Source organism: Crocodylus porosus, unplaced genomic scaffold (genome assembly GCF_001723895.1).
Source record: "Crocodylus porosus isolate Cpor-Errol unplaced genomic scaffold, CroPor_comp1, whole genome shotgun sequence".
In the NCBI taxonomy this organism is placed as follows: Eukaryota; Metazoa; Chordata; order Crocodylia; family Crocodylidae; genus Crocodylus; species Crocodylus porosus.
Genome location: NW_017728912.1, coordinates 5,957,221 through 5,965,188, shown reverse-complemented (window position 1 = coordinate 5,965,188; position 7,968 = coordinate 5,957,221). Strand labels below are relative to the sequence as shown.

General features: G+C 42.1%; 1 long non-coding RNA gene across 1 annotated transcript in view; it reads right to left on the bottom strand.

Moving 5' to 3' along the window:
* LOC109309318 overlaps positions 1-7,968 on the bottom strand; it is a 17,935-nt gene that overhangs the window by 3,708 nt on the left and 6,259 nt on the right. The window contains exons 2-3 of the long non-coding RNA XR_002100878.1: positions 5,450-5,454; positions 3,910-3,913 (exon numbers count right to left, since the gene is read on the bottom strand). This is a non-coding gene — a long non-coding RNA (uncharacterized LOC109309318). The remainder of the gene's footprint in view (positions 1-3,909; positions 3,914-5,449; positions 5,455-7,968) is intronic.

The following is a 7,968-nucleotide window of genomic DNA, read 5'->3' as shown; positions in this document are numbered from 1 at the left end:
AGCACCCCATTGTCAGCAGACAGGAACAAGGAGGCAAAGAACTTGTTGAAGAGTTCTGCCTTCTCTCGTGCGGCCATCACCAACTGCCCTGCCCTGCCCTGCCTTGTAGGGGTCCAATTTTACCCCGAGACTTCTTCTTGCTACCTATATACTTGAAAAAAGACTTCTTGTTATCCTTAATCCCAGAAGCTAATCTAAGCGCCAGTGTTACTTTAACCTTCCTCACCAAATCCCTACAAGCTCGGGTCAGGGAGGTGTACTCCTCCTTGGTCCCTGCCCCCTGCTTCCACCGCCAGTACGCTTTTTTCTTTGCCCTCGGGCCAACCTGGATATCCACGCTCAGCCATGAAGGTTTCCTGAACCCTTTTCCCACCTTCCTGCACAGAAGAATTGCGTCCTGCTGTGCCCCAAGGATAGCCTCCTTGAGGAAGGACCACCTTTCCTGGACCCCCATACTAGCTACCCCCTGGGCTCCGAGGGCCTCCCTGACTACTGCCCTGAGCACATCGAAGTTGGCTTTCCTAAAGTCAGGCGTTTGTGCTGTGCTAGTTACCCTCCCCACTTTTCTCTGTATAGCAAATAGTGTTAAAAATGAAGACTAGTGAGTTAACAGCAAGACAAGGGTTAAGTAGTAGCTGCAGTCTTGCCATGCATTTTTCATAAACAACTGAATTGCACAAAAGTTAATGAAACCAAACAGACTTGAATTAGTGACTATAGACAGTACATCAACAGCTGTGTATGTGGCAATGCTGTTGTAATACTGGCCAACAATCACAGCCTACATTAATTCTAAAAAAGTATATACAAATAATATTTCTTGGCTACATTTTCAAAGCAGCTTTGGTGAAGTTATGTGCACTACTCCTGTAATAATAACAGAATTTGTTTCCAGCTCCACAAGTGTAGCTTTGCAAATGTAAGAACCTGAATCTAATGCTGCAGTCAAAATAATCACTGATTTCCTCCCCTTTTGGAAATAAAGATGATTTTTCAAATATTATTGGTACAGAACAACAAAATCATTCTGCCCCCTGCTAGAAAACCCTGACAAAATGATGATTCTTACCTCAGCACCTTGAGACCATAACTGCAAGAACAAGGTGAGATATTAACAGCAGTGGCGTAACTGGGGTGGGGCAGCCGCCCTTGATGCGAACTGGAGGTGGAGGCTGTGTAATCCTGCCAGTGCTGCTGCAACAATGAGAAGTCGCTGCTGCCCCTGTGTGTGGCATCTAGCCTGGGCTCTCAGCTGCAGGCTGAAAGATTAAAAAAATCTACTTAGAAAAACTATCATGAGGTTTCCAAGTTTCCCCCTGACAAAATTGTTTTGTTATCCAAAGTGAAGAGAGATGGGCATTCTGTTTGCAAGTTATATAATTTAAACTGATAAAGAGATATACCAGTTGACTAGACTCTGTCACATCTGACCAGGCTAGGTATTGTTCCCTCTACCTCAACCCTTTCCTTTATTTTTTTTTTGGAAGATGAGAGGATTGGGTATCTTTCAGCAATGGGCCCAAAATAAAGAATTCTGTGAATGCCTAATTTATAGTTTTATATACTGAACAGAAAGTAGAACTGAATTTGGACATACCTTCAGGGCATTAGCAAGTCAGAGGCCAAAAGTGTTTTGAGCAAATACTTATACATGCAGAACTCCAAGTGATTTCAAGAGAGCAAGATTTAGCCTTTTATGTGCAATGTAAAAATGGTGTCCCATGTTGAAGTCAGTCAGAGCTGAGGGACTTTTATAGCACTCTGAAACTCAAAGGGTATTGATTTTTCAATGCTGTGGTTAAAACTAAGCTTTTCATTAATGTTAATTCTGATAGTTTAAAAAAACATATTTAATAACTATGTTTTTATAGAGCAATCTATAGATTATAACCACATTTGTCATCTTTTGCATTGTTAGTAATAGCTTATCTTGAGTCCAAACACTATCGATCTGAACAAAAAAGTACTAAGAATACATATTTTTATTCTCGCATTTCTTAAATCCAAAGCCTTTTAAGCAACATAGGAATGTCAAACTAAAATATCATATAATAAAAGTCACCAAAAGACATTGGACTGCTCTTCCCAAGCAAATGTACATTTCTCTCCTTCCCGCAAAGCAAACAGAAGTAATGGGAGACAATTTTCAAAACAGAAAGGCTCTATGGCAACAGATAGCTATTCTAACAGTCTCTCTCTCCTAACAAGAAGCTTTTGCTGGAAGTAACCAAAAGGTGGCAGTGCACCATGCAGAGTTGATTTGTTACAGCCTCTAGATTTATATAGTGGTCAATTTAAAACACTTTACTTCCACTTTTCTTTAAGTATCTCCAAGAAAATTATATGCTTATAAAATTTGTGTCTTTGCCTAGCTTTTCTAGACGGACATGAAGGAAAGTATATTAATGTGTTTTAAGAAGACACAGCTCTTGCTTAAACTCTGCGCAAGTTCACTGGCAGATGAGGTTCTTTAGGTAAATGTGATATCTTTTATTAGACCAATGGAAAAATAGTTCTTTGGGCACAAACATCCTTCTTCAGGCATAGGAAGAGGCTGCTGGTGTTATGCGTTCTTCATGGTAAAATAGAAGCCAATAGTTCGATAGCGCTCTAGTTCACCGTCACTTCTGCAGTCTGTGCATCCTGATGCATCCTGCAGGGCATTTGTCTCCCAGGGTATGCTTCTATAAAACTGATGCCAAAGATGGTTTTGCTGTTGACTTGCATAGCAATAGAATTGGATCCACAGTGGAAAGCTAGCAAGGTTGAGGGTGTGAACAAGCATTCTCTGTACCTGCTGTAGGGCTAGGCAGCTTATTTTAAGCAAACTGCTCTATGCACTGCTTCTGGTCTAGGTCCAGAACAAAATAAGCTGCCTAGACCTAGACCAGAAGCAGTGCATAGAGCAGTTTTCTGCTCCCAGGAGCTGCTTGGAGAAACTTGTTTAAGTAACTTGGAGCTAGTGAGCCCACAGTGGGGTTTAGCAGGTTAGGTGGGGGGAGTGGGAGAGCGGTATTGGTGGTGCTGGTGGGCCCATAGGGATTTGGGGGTAGGGGTTGCCTGGTTGGGGCAATAGTACAGTCCCTGGAGCAATTGGCTGGGCTTCTCCAGTCCTGGGGCTGCAGTGCAAAAATGTAGGTATTTGTGAGATCAGGTTAACCTCTTCATAGGTCAGGGTAGCCCAGTCTTGATCTAAGTTATTGAGAACTAAGATCCAGCATGCCATTTTATGGATGATTTAGCTCCTTTGCATACCTGGACAATTGGGCATTTAGATTGATTTAACCCTGGTCAGTTTGACCTAAATGTAATGCCTGTATGTACCCTAATCCTTGATCCCTCCACATAAGCAAAATCCTAAACCCAGGGCTTAGCTCAAGTGAAATGGTTGTATGTTTGGGGCAGTGCCTGCAGGGAATGGTTAGAGAGGTGGATTCATTCCAACTAGAAGGTAGGAGTTTTAATGTAGGCAAGCCTTTGCCTTACTACTGCTTTAGGTCTGTATTTACTTCTATGAGTGAATTTACTCCTATCCTTCTTGCACTGCATGGGGTCTGATCAGTGGACCCCCAGGTCTTGTATCTCTAATGCTTTGTAAAGTTCCCAAGATTTACTTTTTAACCAGTGCAAAAGTTTCTGGTTTGTGTTTTTCAGGAAGTTTGAATTCTCAGAAAGGACAGTATTACTACTTCTGTTTAGGCCCATTTACATCCGTGGAAAGTGGGAGAGTTTTATATGAGACGAGATTTTGTTTGAGTGGCAGCTTTTAGGTGAGCTAAATTCAATACTTGGCAAAATTCCACAATCAAAAGCAACTAAATCCCACCCTTGTTTAGTTTAAGGGAGCTGTTAAGATGGGGTGGATGTATGCTGACAGAATGGGAGGAGCAATGGGCTGTGTTAGACAACACACCTTGCACTTTACTGAGCCCCGTGTCCTTCGGCGTGACAAATGAATGGATGTTCAGTGTCCAGCCTGCAGTGTTTGACCAAGGATGGTCAACCATGTTGTTATTATTATCAAGGATGGTAATAAATATATATAATTGTTGGAGGGGGGCAGGAATAAGTAGATCACATACTGGTTCCACTGCAGCCAGTGACAATTCATGCTAAAAATAACTGCTTGACTGGAAAATGAATGCAAAAGGAATGTGAGTATGGCTGAAGCAAATTCATTTGAAAATGAGAATGAATTTGGCTTTTACGTTTTCCTGTATTTGCCCAGCTCTTCGTTGATCTTAGTGGCACCTTAGTGAAATAGCAAAGCAAGTGAAATTGTTTTACTATTGCTAATGGTGTTGGCCATTGTATCTGAGGATTATTACTGAAGATTTTAAGAACAGGTTAGACTAGGAATGCTCAATCCTTGTCCTGCAGGCCAGATCCAGCCTTTGGCTCTGTGATTTCAGCCCAGGGGGTTAGGATGACCATATGTCCTGTTTTAGCTGGGAGAGTCCTGGATTTCAGAAACCGGTCCCAGATGGCTGTGGGAAATTATAATGGGGGTCCTGGAAATGCAGGGGCCTGCTGGGAGTCGCAGCAGCACAGAGTCTCGTGGGCAGGCAGGCACCGTTGCCTACCCACACAAAGCCCAGGCCCTGCCAATTTGTGAGAGCAGGTCAGTAGGGGATTGTCCCAATTTCCTGGATTTCCATATGGTCAGCATATATGGGGGCGGGGGGGTCCTTCCAGGTTCGGACATTTGATGGTGGCACTTGTCCCCCATTACCAAATTTTCAGACCCATGGGGAGCCCTGGGCCTACATACTGGATTGGGTGTTTGATGGAGTGTCTGGGCTGCTGGGTGGGGCAGTGCCATGTGGGAGGCTGGGAAGGGATGATGCCAGGCCCTAGACCCCAATCCTGGTGCAGGGGGCCAGGAGGGGTCAGCCCCAGGCCCCAAGCCTGGCATGCTGGGGTGGCAGGGGGTGCCAGGCCCCTGGGGACCAATCTTAGTGTTCAGGAGTGGGAGGGGGTGGCACTGGGCCCTAGGGACTGCTTTCAGAGCTCGGGGCAGAGAGGAGGTGGACTGTGCCGGAAGGCTTGATCCTAGCATGCAGGACTTGATCCAGCCCATGGACTGGCTCTGCCCCACTCATCTTGCTCACAGGACAAAAATGTTATGTACAGTGGGTTAGACAAATACCTACAGAGATCATCCTGGCTGGAGCAGGGTGTTGGACTAGATGACCTGCTGAGGTCCTTTTCAGCCATACCTTTCTGTGATTTTTGTATTTCATAAAATTGACTAGCTTTTTTTGGTTGGTTGTTTGTAATTTCATTTTCAAATCCTCATGGACTAATATAGTACTGCAGTGTGCATTGTAACGATTTCTGTGTTCATTTAAAAACCCTTTAGCTTGTATAAACATAACTGCATTCCTTTTCCCGAATGTGTGCTTGTGTGACATACTTTCTTAAACTGGAAGCCCCTTGGGGCAAGGACTGTTTCTGTTGGTAGAGCCCCTAGTATAGTCAGGAAAGCCTTCAGGTACAGTCCTCAATGGAAGTATTGCAGCTCTACAATCATTATCAAAATTGTAGAGAAAAAAATTGGCTCAGATTTGACCCAGTAATGTCTCTTTCATTAGCTATCAAAAAAGGAACAAGTTCTTACTCCGGAACAGTTTTAGCTTCACAATTATTAGCTGTAAGCCAATGTTGTCCAGCTTATCACTGATGCATTATAAGATACTGCTCATGCATTTTACATTAGACAATCATTGGTTTAAAATGAGAAATAATGTTAAAACTGGGGAGCAGTTCTCATTCAGGTCTCTGTCTTCCTGGTACAGTGCTCAAATTACTGAAGTACACAGTCAGTCTCCCTTTTGCTTACTTTTCGCCTGGCATCACAACTCTTGCATTCAGGGCTACACAGTGGTTCAATTACTTCAACAGGAGGAGGGAAAAGTGTTTCCAGTCAACCTCTTGTATAACCTTGTGACCTGCTCACTCACTCCTAGTTACTCTACTGGGTAATGTGCAGCATATCTCAATGCGGTACTCCCTGGAATCATACTTGAGTGCTATAGACATATCCCAAAGTATCTAATAATCACAACTAGTCAAAATCTGATGTTTGAAAGACTCCACCGCCAGATGTACAGCACCTCTCAATGCTGTGCTGAAGCACTGAATAAGTTTAGAAGCAAAAGCACATTCCAGTGTATCACCAATGACACTTCTGGAGCACCTGGATTTACCCAAGAGATTTCCCAAGCAGGTTGTTACTCTGCCCAACCCCATTACTTTATAAATGTTAACAAGAGCAACTATGGTAATCTGAGGGGTTATTTTTAACTGGAAGTTAAAATACTTATTATGTGATTTTTTTTTTTTCAAGGTGATATTTTTCTTTTTAAAATGAATTGTATATTTTGCAGTTATTTCACTTGTAATAAGCTAGGGATTTATTATTAGTTGTAGATAGATATATGACCACTCTTATTAAAATATATTGTGTTTTACCTTGCCTTGTAGCAGACTGAAACTTTTTTTAAATTCCTTAATGTCCTGCCAGTCTATCAACAGTTATTCATCAAGGAATTGATTAGTAAGAAATACCTCACAAAATGGAGACTAAAAGATGAAAAGTTAAAAGTCCATGATGCTATCATATCAAAAAAGAGGTGGGAGTCATTACAGTTATATTAGTTAGCCCAAAATAGACCTCCCTTGTATATACAAGTGCATGGCTTACTGTACCTCTCTAAACAAAAAGAAGGAACTCATCAGCTTTTCTGCATGTTTTAATTAAATTATACATGCATCCCAAGGGGTGTAGTGTGATATTAAAGTCCATTTTATGTGCTTGGTAAACTTTTCCCTTGTGCATGCTTGTAGGAACATGCGTAGTTGGAAAACCACTCTGTGATGATTCTTGTGAGTTATGTGCATCTGAAATGGCTGAAAACAGATGCAGAACTGAGAAAGACTGGAGGATGTGTTACAAGAGCTGCAGCAGGCCATGCCTATGAGTAAATAATATTAATCCCTTCAGAGCAGTCCTGCCAAATTGTTAAAGCCAGTTCCTGGAGAAACGTAGGTACAATGCTAAATGAAAATGTTATGCTCAATGAGTTATTAGTTCCTGTTTTGCTGTTGAGAATAGTTTGATTTTTCTTTACGTATATCCCAAGAACTTGAATCTTTTGGGGAAAAATAAAACTACAACATAAGCCAAGTATCAGTTGCTATTTGGGCTGGAGAGGAACAGAAAGGAAGTTTAAACAATGAAGCTAGTAGGAAATGCCTCGGGATATGAAGAAAATTTCTAAATGGTTAGGGTGAAAAGAGGAATTTAAGTGGAGGTTTGATCTAGCTGTTGTCATGCCAGAAATAACTGAATTGACCCCCTTAGTCCAAAAGTTAATATTCATGTCAAATCTTGTAGAGTTTCAAATGGGGCATTTTAAATGTAAACATATTTTATGTAATCCATTGCATATTATGCATGCCTAAATAAATTCTCACCATATAGAAGCAAAAAATAAATGGCTATCTCATCAGCTGGTATAAATCAAAATAGTTGCACTGATGCTGTATTATACCAGTCTGAATCAGCTGAGGTCTTCACAGATCAATCAAAGTATATTAAGAGGAATAGATTCTTTTACATGTATATTTTCCTGTGGCATTTTTCTTACTGGTTTTCAGTATATATCATATGGGAACAATTGCAATATTAATGATGATGCTTTTGTATATGTGTACATATACAGCATCTTTTTTTCACTTGCAGAGTAAATAAATTTTATACAGAGAGCACGGAGATGCAACCAATGCCTTAAATCTAGACTCCTACTGCCAGGCCCTTCTCCCCCGGGAGCTGCAGGGGAGAGCACCGTCTCCCTCCACGACTAAGGAGGACTCTGGGACCTCCCGCTCTGCCCAGTCAGGGGCATGGACCAAGGTGGTCAAGGGCCCCAAGGCCCACCGCACCAAGGCCCCTCCCTCGCCGGA